At 57.8% G+C, this 18,567-nt stretch overlaps 1 protein-coding gene across 5 annotated transcripts in view; it reads right to left on the bottom strand.

Moving 5' to 3' along the window:
• SHISAL1 (shisa like 1) overlaps positions 1-10,587 on the bottom strand; it is a gene marked incomplete at its 3' end in the record, with an annotated part of 81,045 nt that extends 70,458 nt beyond the window's left edge. For 3 of the 5 annotated variants that reach the window (XM_082421188.1, XM_082421190.1, XM_082421191.1), the window contains exon 1: positions 9,655-10,157. Of the gene's footprint in view, positions 1-9,654; positions 10,158-10,566 lie in introns of those variants that run through there. The other 2 variants (XM_082421189.1, XM_082421192.1) reach the window with 2 other exon arrangements.
• Positions 10,588-18,567: the final 7,980 nt, after the last annotated feature.

Genomic DNA, 18,567 nt, shown 5'->3' with positions numbered 1-18,567 from the left:
TATTGACTACAGCAGTAGGGCAAACAGGTGTCATCTTGGGTGCCTACAGGATCGACTGGTTGGGACTGCCTGGGGGGCTGGGCCGAGGCACATCCTGACTCCATGTTGTGATGGATTGATTAGCAATGTCTGCCCTAGGCACAGCAGTGGCTGGTGGTGGTATGCAAGCCACATATCTGCCATCCTACATCTACAGAGTAAAGTCCAAACTCCTTAACTAGCCAGAGTCCTTGGAGATCAAGCCACTGCTGACTTCTACAGCCTCGCCTCCACAGCTTTCCACAAATACCACGGGACAGCCATGCTATCCAGAAGTTTCTCAAACTTCTTCCTCTGGGCTCCATAGGCATTGTTCCCCCTACCTCAAGATCACCCCACCCCTTGTTTATCGGCCTGGTCGACTCATCTTCCATTTCCTTGGGTGCCACCTCCTCTGACAAGTCCTCCTTGATGTCTGGCCCCTTTCCCCCAGGCACAGTCCCTGCCTTGTCCTCTGTTCTCACCCACATCGGTGCAATCCCTTACGTGGGACTTGGACCCGGGCAGGAGAGCCTTCCTGCGGACTTGGAGCCCCACCAGGGCAAGCCCTGGGTGCAATCTTTGGAGGGAATAATCACATGACACATACCCAGGCTCATGGCTTGCCCACTCCTGTCTGACAGCCAGCCCCTTTGGAGGAGGCCACAGGCGGCAGCAGAAACCAGACTCCAGATGTTAAGGACCCCACTGCCCTCAAGCTCCAGGCCCAGACGACGCTGGGGCAGCCCCAGCGCAGACCCTCACCGGCTCCTGCCAGGCCCCGCCCATCCTTAGGGGCTCGCTACCCCATGTCTCTCTCCACCAAAGAGAAGGAATTCAAATAACAGTGACAAATGAGTGGGGACGCGTGGAGGGCTCCCTCCTGGAGCGCTTTGCCTCCGTGACCCTCGCCTGGACGCGTTGCAGGAGGGCCTGCGGTGGACCCACGTTGCAGAGGAGGAAACTGAGGCAGAGAGGATGGAGGTGGCTGGGCAAGGTCACCCAGATGTGAGGGGTGGGCACAGGATTTTGGTGACCCATACCCCCACACATGTGCCCCTCCTGACCACTGAGGGCACTCTGCCTTCCCCCCACCCCACGTGAGAAGATCCAAGTCCTGGCTTTGCTACTTAGCAGCTGTGTGCCCCCGGGGAAGCCATAGCCCTTCTCTGAGCCTTGGGTGGGACAGCAATCTGTCCTTGCTCAGGTATGTTCTGAGAATTAAACCAGGCAGTGTTTGCAAAGCACCCAGGACAGGGCTCGGTGTAGACGGGAGGAACTCTCAACAGCTCAGGGCTCTGGGGGCCCTTGGGCCCAGCACCCCATCCCTGGGGCCGTTCCGTGGCCTCAGCAGCTTGGGGGTGCCCTCCGCCCTCACTCCTTCCCTGACTCCGTGCCTGGAGCCCCCCTGGGAAGGAATCAGATGGCCCACAGGCTGGTGGTCCACACTGCCTGCACCATGCCTGTCCCCAGCTCCGGAACCTCCCTGCAACCTGCCGTCCACCGTGTGGAGCCCAACGCCTCCTCCGACTTCCCGTGCACCTTTACAAATCACAAACCATGCTCAATGCGTGATCTTTGCACATCACCGTACCCCCAAAGGAAGACAGCATCCTCCCGTATTATGGAGGCAGAAACAGAGGTTCAGAGAAGCACTGGAACTTCCCTGCCCTAAAGAGGAGGGGGTCACAGACTGAATGCAGCTCTGTCCTGCACCAAAACCACACTGTCGGGGACACCGAGCAACCTGGGTCCCCAGATTCGGGCCACCATCCCTGGTCCCTGGAAGTGGGGGCAAAGTTCCTGCAGAGAAGAGAGATCATATCTGGCTATAAAACTCATTCCACCTCATCGCTTTTGGCCCTCAAAGAGAAGCCTCTGCCCCAGTCCTTGGGCCCCTTCCAGAGCTTCCCTGACTTAGGCTTTTGAAGTTTCCTGACAGCCATCACTCACTCACTCATTCATTCATTTACTTACCCATCCATCCATCCATCCATCCACCCATACATTCATCCATCCACCTATACATTCATCCACCCATCTATCCATCAGTCCATCCCTTCATTCACAGACCTGTCCAAAGCATGCCTGAGCTAGAAGCTGGCTACAGAGCTAAACCAGGAACAAGGTGGTCTCTACCCTTTGAGGACAGAGAGAAACTCCACTGCTTCTGTGCCCACTGGGTGTTTCTGTTATTAAATGTGGTGATAATGATAACAGTATTATTTACTGAGCACTTACTATGTGCCAGGCTCTACACCAAACATGTTCCTTGAATCAGCTCTTTTAATTCCTGCAAGAACCCTGAGAGGTAAGTGCTATCCCCATTTTTAGAGGAAGAAACTGAGGCTCAGAGAGGTGACATAACTTGCCTAAGGTCACACAGCTATTAGGGGTGGAAACTGGGATTCAAGTCCTGACAGCCCCTTCCAGAACTCAGGGATAAGATAATAAATAATGGTTATCACTGTCATTGATCCAGGAGCCTGGAATGTCACAGTCCTTACCTTTAATCCTCAAAACCACCCTTGTAAGTTATTATTATTATTATTATCAGCTTTCTCAAGCGGATTTAAAAAATTAGGAGACTGAGGCTCAGAGAGTGAAATAAGCAGCCCAGCATTGGCCACAGGTAGGGGGTGGAGCTGGTGTGTGAAAACAGGCAGGTGAGCTCCAGAGCTGGCTCCCTTGCTGCCCTGCTCTGTGGTTGCCCTGGCACTGGGCAGGCACCGGGCAGGCACCAGAGCAGTCTAATGGCTCACTTGATTCATTTCCTCACTCAGTCAACAGCCAGTCTTGGAATCCCCTGCTCCGGGGATTCCCAGATGATCGGGTTTGGTTCCTGCCTCGCTGCTTCACCGACGGGCTGGAGCAATGCTGGCAGAGTAACAGTTAATAAAGTGAGAATACAGAGAGCTGACCTGTCTTTGAATATACACGATGCACTAACGAAGCTGCAAATTTATCTTACCTGGTCCGTGCAATAAGCCGTTTCCCAGATGAGGAAACTGAGGCTCACAGGTTATGTAACTTGACCAGGGTCACAGAGTTAGGAACAAGCAGAGGGGAGACTTGTCCAGGGTGGATCCGAGGCTGCTCCCCCGGGAATCTGCACCAGGAGTTTCCCTGCAACTCTGCTTCTCGCCCTGACAACGGGCCTCAGCTCAGAGGCTCTGCTCATTCCCCAAAGGCCTCATGGTCCCAGGGATCAGATTCCGGGCAGTGACACCCAGGTGATGCCATATTCCCAACCTGCTCCCGGAAAAATCTAAACAACAGAGCCCTTCAGAAGCAAGACCATGGGAGGGCGTGCTGTACTCCCACTGAGCTGAAGGCTGAACTCCACTGGCCAGGCCTCCGGGGCTCGGTGATGATGCCAGGCTTCCTGCAAATGGGCAGAGAGAGGCTCCGTCCCCCGATTTTCTGGATGCAGAGACGGAGGCTCAGAGCCGGCAGCTCTGGCATGGACATTCTGGGACCCCTGTCCGGAAACCCAGCCTGGGCTGTAGCCGAGAAGGAGAAGCAGGGCTCAGGTGGAGGGAGAAAGGGGATCTTCCAGACTTTGGTATTAGTGTCTGTAATTCTTTGATTTAATTTTTAGAATTTCCCTTTAGCAGCTTACGATACTGATACTTGCTCTGCTGTCCCCACAGAGCCCATCTGACCCAGAGTCTTGGGCTTCAGAGCTCTGACCGGGACCCCGGCCACCTGCTTCCCCTCTCTGGGCTGTGTTCTCCTTAGGGAAAGGGAGACTCAGAGGTTGGCCTTGGGGTTGCCTGAGGGTGCTGGAAGATAATGGACAAGAAAGGGCTTTGTAATAAAGGAACCTGCAAACATTCAAATCTGAAGATGCCCTTGGGAGGCCATGTCTGTCTGAGACCCACTTGAAGACTTTCCTCAGGCTGCTCCTCTGCCTGAATGCCCTCTGTCCCCTTCTGCCTGGCACTCTCCTATCTACCCTTCAAGACTCAAACCTAAAGTTACCTCCTCCAGGAAGCCCTCCCTGACCCCTCAGGCAGGGTGGGACCTCGCAGATGACTGTTTTTCTTCTGTTCTCCTGCCCCCAACAAATACACCGCAAAAACCACCAGGGCAGGGTCCTGTTTTAATTGTCTCTTGTCCCCCGAGCCTGGCACTATGTCCGGCACAGGGTAGGTGCCCCGGAAATGTGGAATGAGCCAACGCTTAAATGCGTTTTCTGTTGGTTTATAGATCCAGCTGCACATGGACGATTCTCCCGACAAAGGCAAGGAGCCCAAAGTGAAAGCAAATCACCATCGTTTCGGTAACCTGCTCAGGGAGCCATGGAGGAAATTCTGGCGCTGGATTATGGAAGGAATTGGCCTTTATTTTTAATTTGCGCCAATATCTAAGAAAGCGGCACTTTATTTTCAGCCCATCATGTGCCGAGGAGCTTCGAATCTGGCGCAGGAGACAAACTTTCCCAGCCCCATTTCCCAATGCAAATCTCGCAGCCTCAGCGGAGCAGCCGTCTCCGCCCTCCGCCGGGCATTTCTCATACGCTTGCCAGGAAGGAATAATCAGATTATGTAGCTGGGTTTTAACAGATCACGGTTTGTCTCATTTTCCAGGGGAGTGTGAACCAAAAAAAAAAAAAAAACAGAAAAAAAATTTTTTTTCCCTCCCAGGGTTCTGTTAAGAGATTCCAGAACTTAATGCAGTGTTAAATTGGTGTGATTCGGGAAACTCATGCATTATTTCTTAATTTCTTGAAGGCGAGTTTACACGCATTTGCTGGGGTAGGTGTGCGTGCAGACAGATGGGTGGTGACGGGGCTGTGTGCCCCAGACAGGGGAGGAAGGGGGCAGCCTGTCCAGAATACGCCAAGGGAACGCTCCATTCATGTCTGATGGCCGGAAATATGGGACAGGAGGCATTTGCATTTCATCTCTCGGCTTCTGCTTTTCCGCTTGGATAGTCAGGGAGGGAGAGATTCTGAAGCCTTTTCCTGATGGGAGAGCCTCGGGGTTTTCAGGGCTAATTTCACCATCCAAGGAGGTGTTTACACCCCTCCCCCACCCTGGGCAGCAGCTTCAGAGGCTCTGGCTGACACCCACCGGGTCTGCATCATGTCATGAACATCCTTGGCCTTCAAGGACGCCCAGTTCACTGTGACCTTGAGCACGCCACCAGCCCGCTCGGCCCTCAGTGTCCCCATCCGTACATGGGTAAGCGGACAAGCTTCTAGCTCCCTATCAGGCCCCGAAGCAGCAGCTCTTTGGGCTTCCCACCATCACGGCACAGCACAGCACATGGGCCTCGGAGATGCTGGGGTCCCTGACTCTATCTGCCCCTCCCCACAGCTACAGGATGTGGAGGGTGGAGGCCCTCACACCAAAGATTCTGGCAGTCCCTTTCCCACCACAACCTTCATGAAACCCACTAGACAGGCACCAAGTCTCTGCATTGCTGAACGGGAAAACCCAGGCTCAGAGGGCAAGGGCTTTGCTGGTGAGTGGTAACATCAGGATGCCCAGAGAAGGCCCTCCAGAAAATTCCCAACCCGCTCGCAGCTAAGGGGGAAAGGAAGGGGCAGCTTGTAACAAGTGGGCCAAGCTGGCGTGTGGGAGGGGGTGCGCTGGCAGAGCCAGGGGTGCTGGGACAGCCCCGGTCTCAGCTCAGAGACTTATTTATTCACAGTTGTCAAACAGATCCTGAGACTTGGTCACATCTAGGGGCAGGTTTGAGGGATCTTGGGCTCTTCTTTACCTTCCTAGGGGGTCAACCATGGGGGGGGGTGTCAAGGAATGTGTGTGCTGGAGGAGGGAAGGCAGGGAAGGAAAAAAAGAGAGGGGGAAGGAGGGAGGAGGAGACAGGACCTCTTCCCTGCCAGCCCCTGTGCAGGGCGAGACTGACACCAACAGAGTGGGTGGCACCCGGTACTCCCAGGAGAGCGTGGCCCAGGGTGGGCCCTGGTCACCCTTCTCACTTTCACTGGCTCCAGATGCCCCTGGTCACCCTTTGCACTTTCACTGGCTCCAGATGTTCAGGACCCCACCTTACAGAAGACTGTTTAGGAAACAAGGCCCCACAGTTCTTAGGGCTTGACTACTGACTGCTTCAGTAACTTCTAGAAAGAGTGGCTGGGCTGGGAAAAGCCACTCTGGGAGAGCCGGAGATGGGCTCTGAGTTCATTCGAAGATCAATATGAATCTGTTGTGTGACTCAGCTGGGTAAAAGCTCAAGCGAGAGGCTGAATTTATAGAGGTAGAGCATCCCCAAGAAGGGAGGTGATATCTTTCATCTGTGCCTAACACGGGCCACACTCTGGATCAGTCCAAAAGAGAAAAAACAGGACAATGGGTAGGATGTGGGATTCAGCAGACCCTGACCTGCAGCGGCTCACTGCACTGTGTCTGAAGGGCTACCATGGTTGCCGTCAGGCACGGGCTGGGCTCCAGGTGGTGAAGTGTAGTGGTTAAGAGCGCGAGAGTGGCTGGGTTACTTTTAACCTCTCTGAGCCTGTTTTCTCAGCAGTACAACAGAATCAATAACGGCCAGCTCACAGGGTTGGTGTGAGGACTAAATGGGATGTTGGGGTTCAGTGCCTGCCCCACACTGTGCCTGGCACATAGTAGGCCTCTGGGCCTTTGTGGTCAAGTGCAATCCTGTTGCTGTGCAGGTGTATCCTTAGGCTCATGGAAGTGAAGTCGTTTATCACAGACTCGGACAGTTGAAGCAGCCCGATCTGGTGTCCACTTGGGCCTGGAGTCGAGGCAGTCCTCTCCCACCATGTGGCCGGAAGTGGGGAGCATCTGGCAACCGCTGGGCCGATTGCCCCAGAGAGCTGGAAACCAGACTCTTCTTCTCCTTCTCGCAAACCTCCCTCTGCCCACCCCAATCACAGGCTCCACCCACGGGCCATGGACGTGTCCAAGTGCTGAACTTGACCATCCGCCCCTCCCCCCTGCCCCACCCCCACTATCTAACCCACACCCAGGCTGGGTGGTGGTGGTGCCCAGATCTCCTGCCTAGCCCTGCTCCAGCTGCACCACCTTCCCCTGCTCACTCCTGCTGCAGCCCCTCCCTGCCCCACCCCCTCCAAGCCCCCGCTCACCAGTCCACAAGATGCCTCCCTCCCTGCCCCCTGTGTGCCCGCATCTTTGCCCATGGAGGGTCTCTGCCCAGAACACTGCTGCTCCTCTCTTCTTCTGGCTGCTTCAGGCCTGCCTTCTGGACCAGGCTCCCCCAGCCCCGAACCCACCTCAGGCTCTCTGGGAAGATTCTCCCCACCTGCACCCCTCCCACTCAGCTTCCCCCAGGCAGGGCTCCATCCCCACTGGCTTGTCGGGGGCTGTTTCCTTAAAAGCTGCCAAGAGCAGAGCTGATGCCCTTCAGCAGCAGACATGGGGGCTCGATGAGTTGGCTGAAGAAGGGTAGTGAGTGAAAGAATGAATAAATGGAGGGCTGGATGGATGACTGGGACCGAGGGAGTGGCTCTCTTCCGGTCTCCTGATCTCCCTCGGGACAGGCCTCACTCCCTTTCTCTCTCACTCACAAAGGTCTAAGCAGCACTCGCCCTGCCCCCACCCATCCTGTCCAATCCAGCTGCCCCATAAGTTCCAGGCTGGTGGCCTGGGAGGGCGGGGGTGGGACGCGCCCGCGCGCGCACACACACACACCACACACACACACACACACACACACACACCACACACACACACACACACACACACCCCACATGGCTCCAAGTCAATCTGCTCCCCCACCTTCCCCATCATACCTCCCAGATGCCTGAGACAGAGTCAAGAATTCAGTGTGATGGTGACAGTAAAGAAACGGGCAGAAACCCCTCCCTGGGGCTTTCAGCTGGAGCCATGAGGCGCTGGGGCTGCCCAGCTGCAGCAAACTTTCTGGCCACCTCTTTCTCCTGCTCCACATTCAACCCCCAGCCGGGACAGGCACAGCCAAGAGCCTCTCTGGGGAGATGGATTCCTGCAGGGAGATGTCCCACCCTGAGCAGTCACAGGTCTAGGGGATGGTGGGGGAGCGACCCCCAATCCCGGGTGACCCTGACCAGCATGGGTATTGTCCTGGCTGACACCAAGGACCGAGGCTGGGCTGCCTGTTTCCCCGCAACCTTCAGACCACCTGACAGGTGAGGGAACAGGGGGTGATGGAGGAGCTCCCCTAAGCCTGGTCTGAACGCAACTTGCTGGCTCAACAGTATTTCAATCGCAGCCCGGAGTGAAATTCACAGGACGCCGGTGACTAAAGACACCCTGGGGTCCAGGCCCTCATTCCACAGACTTGGAAACAGGCCCAGAGAAGGACAGGCATCTGCCTAGGGTCACACGGTCAGAACTCACAGAGCTTTCTCAGTGTGACCTCGCAGCAACCTTCAGAGGTGGGAATGGCGCCCACGCTACTTTACAGATGGGGAAACAGAGGCTCAGAGGGGTCAAGCGCCTTGCTCAAGGTCACACAGCCGGGGGAGAGAGGGCTGGAGGCCGCCGGCTGTGATTCCTGGTGCAAGGCACTTTCTGCTCTTCCCATCCCGGCCTGGGCTCCCTGGGCTCCCTTGGGCGGGAGGAGCAGTCACTAAGCCAAGGGATCAGAGAGGCCGAGAGAGGCAGGGTAGACACAAGAGGCCCACAGACACACTCCCACGGCAGATTATATAACTCCCCTTCCCAGCCCCACCGCCCCAGGGGTGCCACCCCGGCAACTGCACAGGGCACCAGACCCAGACGGACCTGCCTGACCCACCAGCCGGCATCAGTTCTCTCTAAAGAGATGACAGTTGGAGGCGCCAGGACACGCTGGCTTTTTTTCCTCCTTTCTGGTTTCCTCTGGCTGAGTAACAAATACTAATACTAACAATGATAATAATAATTAGAATAAATATAACCTGAAGACGCTTGGGGTGTCGTTGCCATGGCAACCGCTGGAGCTAAGGTACTTCGGAGGCCGCCGCGGGGCCACCCGGCCCCAGGCGCGGGATCAATATTGATTCGGCCCCGGGAGGCAGCGGCGGCTCCACTGGGGCCACGCGGCGGGTGGGGAGCGAGGGGCACGCACTTGGAGGGGTCTTCCTGGTAGCCCGCGCCGCCCAGCTGGGACCCCCGGAACCGGTCGGGTCCCAAGCGTGGCTCCGGAACCCTGCCCGGCGCGCGCGGGGCTCCCGGTTCGCTCAGCTCCAGGACTGGTCCTCGGACGCCGGTCCCCAGCTCGGACGCGGATGCCGGTCCCAGCTGCCGCGTCCCTGCACGGTGCGCCCTGGACTGGTCCTCGGACCCGGGCCCGGTCCTCTCTAAGGTCCAGCGACCCCGACCTTGGCGAGCCCTGGCGCGAACCGCAATGCCAGGGCACCGGCTGCCCGACACGGCTCCTGCCCCCAGAGTCTTCCCCGGGCGTACCCCGCCCCTTTCCACAGCACCCCGGACCCCCGATGCACCGAACTCACCTCTCCCAGGGGGCCCACCCCTCCCCGCCCCGGGCGCCCGCACACCTTCTCGGAAGCCGGGGCGCCGAAGACCCGCCCCCCACTCGCCGGGACCCTCCTCCGCCAGGAGCTCCGCCCCGACCCCTTTCCCCCACCCCCGCGCCCCGACCCGGCCCGGCGCGCCCCTCCCCCGCGCGGTCCCCGCCCGGCCCGCCCGGGGCGCCGCTCACCTTGTGCCCGCCGCCAGCTCGCTCCTTGCTCCGCCGCCGGGAGCCGGCGCCCGCGGGGCTGAGCCGCCTACCGGGGCGCGGGGCCGCTGACGCCCCCGCGGTGCCCCCGCCGCCGCCGCAACAGTTGTCCCAGCTTCGGGGGCTGCGGGGCCGCGGGGACTCGGGGCTCCGGGGCCGGCGCCGGGAGAGCGCCCGCTCTTAGGCGCGCGGGGCGCGGGCTCGGGCTGGCGCTCCGGCTCGCGGACCGGCCGCCGGCCGCATGCCCCGCCGGCCGCCCCGCCGCACGCCCGCCGCTACTGGGCGGCCCGCGCCGCCCGCCAGCCCGCCGGCCCCGAGCCCCGCGCTGCGCCCGCCGCCGCCGCCGCGCTCATGCTCGCCGGCCCCGCGCTCACCGCCGCAGCCGCGGTGCCCACTTCACTCTTTGCCGCTCGCCGCTCGCCCTCTGCTGCCCCCTCTCCCCGCTCGCGGCGCCCGGCCGTCCTGCCCTCGCCGCCGCCGCGCCGCACTCCCTCCCCAGCGCCCGCGGCGCCCTCCTCCCTCCCTTCCTCCCTCCCTCCCTCTCTCTTTCTCTTCTCTCTCTCCCTCTCTCTCTCTCTCTCTCTCTCTCGCCCTCCTCTTCTCATTTTTTTCTTTCGCAATCTCTTCCTCTCCTCTTGCGCGCTCTCTCCCCGTGTGTGTTGTCTTCGTTTTTTCCCTTTTGCAATCTCTTCCTTCCTTTCTTTTGTGCTTCACTCTCTTCTCACTCTTTTTTCTTTCCTCCCACCCCCACTCCTTTCCTTCCTTTCTACTTTTCCTTTCCTTTCCCCCTCTCCTCCCTCTTTTCCTTCTGTTCCTTCCCTTTCTTCTTTCTCTCCTCCTCCCGGCACCCCATCTCTGATTCTCTGTCTCCCCAGCCCCACCGCACGAGCTCACCTGCCTCCTTCCTGGCTGCCCCCCAGCCTTCGGCCGGGCCCGGCTGTTGGGGAGGCGGGCTCCCCCAGCCCCCACCTGCGGGAACACCAGACCCGCTCCAGCCAGGTGGCCGCTGTCCTGGCAGCCCCTCCTGCCTCCCCTCCCGCAGCCTGCCACTGGAGGGCCCCACCTGCAGTGCCCCTCCCCCTGCGGTGCTAAGCAAGACATTCCTTCCAGCCAGCCCCCCTGCCCCCCCCCGCGGGAGGTGGTCAAAGTCAGGGTCAGGCGGAGGTGGTCCATGGCAGGGTTAGACTTGGGCAGGAGAATCCTTCACATCAGACAAGATCTGCTGTCCAGTTTCCAATGAGAAAACCCGACTTCCCCAGGCGGTGGTACCCACCTCCTGCTCCGGGCCCCCTTCTCTCCACCTCTCCTCCACAGCAGCCCCCCCCGCCCCCATTTCACCCCTCACCTGCAGGACAACCCTGTGTGGCCTGGGGCCAGTGAGCCAACCTCACTAAGTCTCAGTTTCCCCACCTTCACCCCCACCCGTCCCTGGCCCAGTGACCTCTGGTGGTAAAGAAGGACATGTGGGGGGACATTGCAGCCTCTTCAAGGGCCCCGCAGAGGGGATGGCAATGAGGATGGTTTATGTTGTTCAGGGGTAGGGAGAGTGGTTTTGAGTGCCCTGGAAGGCAGGTTGATCCCACCGGTGCAAACTCTGTGTCTCCCACGTCATTGGATCTGGCTCCATTTTTACAGATATTGATTGAACCTCCCCGGAAACTAGGCTGAGCCCTTCATACAACTTATTTTACTTAGATGTCACCACAGTGCTGGGTAGTGTCTTCCCCGTTTTACAGGTGAGGCAACTGAAGCTCAGAGAGGTTAGGGCACCTGCCCTGAGCCACACAGCTGCCAAGGGACAGAACCAGGGCTCCAGCCCAGATGCCCCCGACTTCCAAGCCCAGGCTCCCCACCTGTGACAGTTTTCTTCCCTAAAGAGGTCTCAGCAGCGTCTCCCTCACAAGATGTTTCGCAGATTAAATGAGGCAGGATATTTGAAGCACTTCACCCAGCTTCTGCAAACCCTCCCAAGAGCGGGGAACATGATCATCCCATGGGATGTTGGAAACCAAGGACCAAGGAGGTTAAGAAACAGACCGAAGGGCCCAGTGCTGGAGGCGGCCGGGACTGGGTTGAGAGCTGACCGTCCTCTGTGCTAGGCTGGGCTGCCCTCCGTGTGCTCCCAGGGCCCTGTACCTTCCCTTCCCTAAAGTCAGGCTCCCCAGCCTCGGGCAAAGCCACTTTGCCTCCTTGTGCCTCAGTTTCCTCATCTGCAAAATTGAAATGATTCCACTCACCCCCGAGTCAGCATGAGGATTAAATGAGAGGCTGTATCAAACAGAAGACAGTCCTGTTGATTTTCCCAAATAAATGAGGACCTTGATCTGCATCAGTGTCACTTCTGTCCTTCCAGGAGGTGGTAGTGTGGGCAGAAAAATGTGCAGGTTTTGGAACTGGTCGGACCTAGGGTTGAATCTCAGCTTGGCCATTCACCAGCTGTGTAACCTTGGGCAAGTTCACTTCTCCCAACTCCTGTGCACTGGTTTCCTGGGGCTGCCATAACCAATATTCACAAACTTGTGGCTTAAAACAACGTATGTTTATTCTCTTACAGTTCTGGAGGCCAGAAATCCCCAAATCATTTTCACTGGGCTGAAGGTGCGGACAGGGTTGTCTCCCTGGGAGGTTCTAGGGGAGAATTCTTCCAGCTCCTGGTGGCTGCCGGCATCCTTGGCTTGTGGCCGCGTCACGCCAGCCTTCAAGGCCAGCATCTTCCCGCCTCTCTCCGCCCCGTCTTCACATGGCTGCTCCCCTGTGTGTGTCGGAGCCCCCCTGCCCCCTCTCAGGACACTTGTGATTGCATTTAAGGCCCACAGATAATCCAGGATAATCTCTCATCTCAAGATCCTGACCTTAATCAAATCTACGAAGCTCCTTTCTTGTTGCCATATACGGTAAGGTCCCCAGGTTCCGGGGATTAGGACGGGGGTCTCTTTGGGGGTGGGGGGCATTTTCAGCCTCCCACACTCTGTGCATCTGGGATCAGGACCGGTTGGGCTGGTAGGGCCGCTGGGGGAATCAGCGGAGACCAGCATGAAGACCAGCCTACGTGGACCCATTCAACAAACATGTGTGTCTCCACTCTGGCCGGGGCTGGGGGAGAGGCGGAGGGGGGCGGGGCTATGCAGGTAATTACCCAGACCGCGTGGGAAACGTTGCCCCCATTTCTGAGCATCTACTGTGAGTCGAGGTGCCCGGGTGCTCCAGGCTCTCCGTCGCCTTTAATCCCTTCCCTATTTACTATGTCTCTGCCTTCGGGAGGCCTGCTCCCCCGCAAATGCTGCTCACCCGGGGCGGGCTGGCGGCCTCGAGGATGACTCACGCTCTCTCCCTCCGCTCTCCGCCGAGAGCAGCCTTTTCAAAGGGCTGGCTGGGGAGGGAGCTAAATTTAAAGCCAGGCTTCCCGAGAAGATCACCTGCCACGTCAAAGTTGCTGCCATTTAATTAGAAGTTGGGGACAGCCGAGGTCCACGCCGGGTGAGCCCCTTTGGGAAGGGGGGAGGGAGGCTCTGGGGTGGGCAGGGGGAGGGGCCGCGACCAGCTGGCACCCTGCCTCTGCATCAGCATCCCCCACCTCCCTCGGGGGAGCAGCCCTCCCCCTCCCAGGAACCCCCCAGGTCCCTCCTCCTCCTTCTCCAGCCCGAGATCTCAGGGTTCCAAGCCCCCATTTCCCAAATTCAAGACATAAGGAACTGGGGCTCCCCCGCCACCAAGTCACCCGTGGAGGATGTGGCCAAGCTGGAGTTTGAACTGCTGGCCGGGCCTGGGGGCTCGTGTTCTGGGCCAGCCGGCCACTCGAGGAAGTGGCTGGAGGCGGTGGGCAAGAGGCTCGGCTCTTTGAGCCTGTTTCCCTCTCAATCCAAAGAGGCTGAGGTCCCCAGGCTGCGGCCTGCCTGATGCTGGAAGGCATTAGCTACACCCCGTTTACCTGGGAGGAGACGGGCCCCTGGAGGAGCCCGACCCCAGCTGGGCCCCTGCTGCCCAGCCCTGCCCCTCTGAAGCACGAGGCTTAGGTCACAGCCATCCTTATGCCCTTGCTGCTTTCCCAACTGGCCGTGGGAGCTACGTGTGGCAGCAGAGCCGCAGCCTCCCCGTGGCTGCAGGGCTGGGTCACGTGGGTGGCAGGGCGGCCCAGTGGTTAGGAACACTGGCTCTGGAGCCGGGCACTGAGCTGGCAGCCCACAGTGGCCCGGGCCGTGCTCTCCATCTCAGTTCGCTCTTCTGTGAGATGTTGTGACTTTTGACTCTACCAGTCCAGACACATAGGAGGTGCTCCGTGTGTGGAACCCGCTGCTATGGCTGACTGTTGTCCTGGAGATCTGGGAGACCAGTAGGTCATCTGGTCCAGAAGCCTCCTTGACCAGACACACCCCGTTGACTCCAACTTGCGCTGGGCCAGGGGCTGTAAACTCACCGGGGGGGCCTCCTCCCGACTCCTGCCCGCCTCCCTCCTGGCCCTGGGTGTGACATAGTTTCTGCTCTGGCCCTGCGAGGAGGCCGGGCAGAACCACCTACAGCCCTCCGAGCCGGGAGGAAACGGGGCTTCTGTCTGCATCAGAAAGGCGCGTGGCAGACCCAGTTCCAAGAGGGCCCCATCACCTTCCCCCTGCTGTTACTCCACTGTGGAAAAAGGGGTTTTACAGATGTAATTAAGGTTATTAATCTGTTGATTAGTAAGATCAGGAGATAAGGAGATTATCTGGTGTGCCTAAGCCAATCACGGGAGGCCTTTGAAAGCAGAGACCTTTCTCCGCTGTCAGCAGAAAAGGAAGTCAAAGAGATGGCGGCCAGAGGAGGGATTTGACATCAGGGAGGCTGGCGCTGAGATGGAGGGGTCTCAGGGCAGGGAGGTGAGAGCAGCCCCCAGCCAACACCCAGGAAGAAACCAGGGGCCTCAGTCCTGCAACCACAGGAATTGCATTCTGCCAGCACCCTGAAGGAGCCTCCCCAGACCCTCCCCTAAGAGCCCCGCTTGGCTGATGCCTTGATTTCCACCTCGTAAGACCCTAAGCAGAGAACTCGCGGAGCCCACCCTGACTCTGCCCCACGAAACTGTGAGATAATACACGGGCACGGTTTTAAGCTGCTAAATTTGTTACAAGCCACAGAGAAACCAATATACCCAGCAACCGTTTGTGCCAATTCCTTTATTTTTAGGGGGCGAAGGTCTTTACGGCCCATCCCTCCCCCTGCAGACCCCTGGGCTGGTCTTTGTACTGTACAACCTGACTTAGCCACCCCTCTGCCTGCAGACCTTCCATGGCTGCACCTTCTCAGGGTGATGTCTGAGCCCCTGGGTCGGCATTCAAGGCCCCCTGTGTTCTGAACCCTGTTCCCCCACGTCCCCACGAGTGGCCCTGCCCCACGTGTGCTGTTCAGAGAGCAGCCTGGGTCTCTCATCAGGCACAAGTTAGGGATCACCACGGTTCCCCGTACTCAAGTTCAGCACCTACATGTTCCCAAGTGTTTTCGTTTCTTTAAATACACCCCCCATAGCTGTTTGTGTGGATATTGGGGAGACGTCAGCCAATGTTTTATGCACAGTTGCAAATTCCACGTTTTAAAAAATTCAAAATGGGGAAGAAAAGACACCGTTCCCATCAGTCTGGAGAGAGTTGGCAGCAAGGGCCCTGCTACTTGCTTGGGGCAGCTGATTAAGGCAACCGAAATCAATCCCAGGGAAACGGCAAAACTTGGAAGACCCCCCATCCCCTTTACAGACCTGCCTGTCTCTGGACCCTAAGACTCAGAGCCTGCTGGTGCCCAGGAGTCAGGAACTGCCGTGTGGACCAGGGTTCCTGGGAACATGTCTGCTGCAAAAGGGCAGCAGGAACTAGGAAGGGTTGGTGTGGAGGGGGTAGGGGGATGGACACCCAATCATCCTTCCCAAAGCTGGAAAACAAGAGACCCCAGGGGACTCAGTGTGCCCTTGGCCTCCTGGAGCCTCAGTTTCCTCATCTGTACACTGTCACTGATAATATCCTCCGCTCAGGTGGCACCAGGCTCTGGTCTCAGTCATAACAAGCCTATGGGGTAGGAGCCGGTATCCTATCTGTCATTGTAATGGTTTCGCAGGTGAGGAGCCGGGAAGACAGGTGATGCGCTGCGACCCCAGCTCCCGGGTGGCAGGAGGAGCTGGTGACTGAGAGAGCCCTGGCTTCACAGCCCCCAGGCTTGAATCCTGGCTCCCTGCGTGCCAGCTGGTGGCCTTGGGCAGATCCGTTCACCTCTCGAAGACCCTTTCCTCATCTCTGAATTGGGATGACGCCGGCCTCAGCCTCCTGGCTTAGGGACGCACAGCACGAGGCTGATGGCAGAAGGCAGAGGAGTTCTTTCGGGGTGGAGTGAGAGACCCCCACCCTTACTTCCGGGGCACTCACCCCCGCTCCAAACCTTCGAGGCGTCAGCTTATACGAGGTGACGGCTCCATCCCCCGTGTCTGTCCCAGGTTTGGATTCTGCCACAGCTGGCGGCGGCTCTCGTGGCCTCCCTGCGTCTCACCAGCCTCTCAAACCCAGCACACAGAAGATGAGAATTAATATGGTGCAAATTGGTAGGTTGAGCCAAGCACCCCGAGCTGGAGGCCTAATTTCCACACAGCCCAGCACTCCCCACGGGCAGCCGCGGAATAATAACAACAATGATAATCAGGATAATTGGCATACGCAGAGTCTTTCAGCCACATGCCCTCCACACCCATTTACACCTTGAAAAACATGCGGGGAGTAAGGGTAGGGATCTACCCTCATCTCAGAGCTGTAGGGTGGGGGCCCAGAGAGGTTGTGTAATGGACCTGAGGTCACACAGCTCATGAGAGGCAGGCCTGAGGCAGGAATCTGAGGACTCCAATGTGAGTGCTCTTTCTACTGCCCTGGCAGCCCCTTCTCAGAAGCCTCTGTCTAGGGGACTGGAGTGGGGGCTTTGCTCCAAAGACTAGTCATTTTAAATCCCCAAGGGCAGGGCAAGGCAGCCTAGACCACAGTAGGATTCACAGCTTTGTAGCAATAAGGCCTTGGACAAGTTGCCTAACCTCTCTGGGATGAAGATCTACCTTTTCTCTCGAAAAAGATCTACCTTTTCTCCCACTTACTGGGTGCTCTGTGGCCCCCAGTGTCACTTGGGTGGTCTCCTTGAATCCTCACCACCATCCCAGGAGTTGCTTCTATTTATTCCTGTTGACAGATGACAAATAGGCCCAGAGAGGTTAAGTGACTTGCCCAGGGTCACACAGCCAGGAAGTGGCAGAGCTAGGATTTGAACCTGGGTCTGTCCCTCCCCTGCCCCTGCTCCAGGCCCGTGCTCTTGACCTTGATGCAAGGAGGAACAGAGTTGAGGGCCCTGGAATGGGAGCACGTCCTGGCTATGCTTCCCCATTTCTCAGTTTCCCCACCTGCTCTGTTCTCACTGCCGGTCAGGCCCCTCTGCCTCAGAGAGTGTGAGGCCCTGGCAGACTCAGCCGAGCGCTGGCTTCTTGCAGGTTTAGCCCAGCCGTAGGGAGGCAGGTTGTATGGGGTTTGACAGATCAGGCTCCCCGTGGCTAGGGTCCGAATTCCAAGCTTCTTTGATTTTGCTGAGCAGCCTCTCCCGATATTGTAAATGGTTTGGCTTGGTCTCACAGAGCGACCTTTGTTATTGCAAAATCTCATGTTTCCACAGAACCCAGGGAAAAAGGAGCCTTTGGTGGTGGGTTCCGGCATCTGTCTGAATTCTATTCTGGTGAGGTTCCCAGCTGTGGGGAAGCCAGCCCCGGCCTGGGCCGCAGGGTGGAGCCCATGGCCTTGGCCAGGTAGCCCCCGCCTGTCTGGCTGCCTGCCAGCTACAGCCTGTTCACCGGTCAACATCTGTGATGAATCAGAACCTCCAAACGGCTACTCAGGGGCCTGACGGGAAGCGGCTGGAATAAGAATGAGGGGGGTGTGCCTTCAGCCCTGTCTGAGGGCTCCTCTGGTTGACCAGGGCCAGCCGAGCCCTGGTTCCTCTGGAAGAGGGGAAAGGGAAAGGAAATTCCAGCTTTCAGAGCCTGGATTCAGGTACCTCATGCTAGGCCCGGGGCTTTGCAAACATTTTCTCCTGAGCCCCACTGGCCCCCCAAAAGCAAGGCACTATTATTTTTGCCCCATTTCAGCTGAAGATAGGGAGGATCAGAGAGGTTAAGTACCTTGCCCAGGGTCACACAGTGGGTAAGTGGAAGCTGCTGCCTGCCCAATGTTAGATTTCCAAGTTCAGAACCCTTTATACCATCTACATCACTTTCTTGATAAGAGAAAATGTGGCCCCACTTTGGTGTCCAGGAGATGACTTTGTCTCAGCCCTCCCCATCTGAGACCCAGACCACGTGAGGGGCCAGGCCCTCTGCAGTCAGTTTTCCTCACATATTGCTCTAAGGCCTCCCCAGAGCACCATGCCTGGTACTGGAGCCTAGCCAAAGAGAGGATGGGCTGCTTTCTGCCCCCAGGGCATCATGGGAATATCCTGGCATACCACCTGCAGAGAGAGAACCCCAGAATCATGGCCTGCTGGAGCAACCTTCCAAGATCAGCAGCATGAACCCTAATTGCAGATGAGGAAACTGAGGCTTAGAGAGGTCCAGTGACTTGCCCAAAGTCACCTAGCACATTAAGCCTTCTCGCCACCTTAATGTCCTATTTTAATGTGAAAATTACAAAATAAGCCCCAGCTTCAGAGTCAGACTCTTGGGTCTGTCTCACATCAGAAGAAGTCACTTTCCCTCTCTGAGCCTCGATTCCCTCATCTTTGAAATGGGGGCAACAGTTCCTACCTTTCAGGGACCCTGTGATACGTGATCGGTTGAGGCCATATTAGTACATGCCTTAGCACAAAGCTTGGCACACAGTAGGGCCTCTACTTGGCTATCCCCACCACTACCCGGCTAGT

The sequence above is a fragment of the Balaenoptera physalus genome (genome assembly GCF_965194825.1).
Source record: "Balaenoptera physalus genome assembly, chromosome: 13".
Taxonomy (NCBI): domain Eukaryota; kingdom Metazoa; phylum Chordata; class Mammalia; order Artiodactyla; family Balaenopteridae; genus Balaenoptera; species Balaenoptera physalus.
Note: the sequence above shows the minus strand (reverse complement) of the source record. Positions and strands in the feature narration are given on the sequence as shown.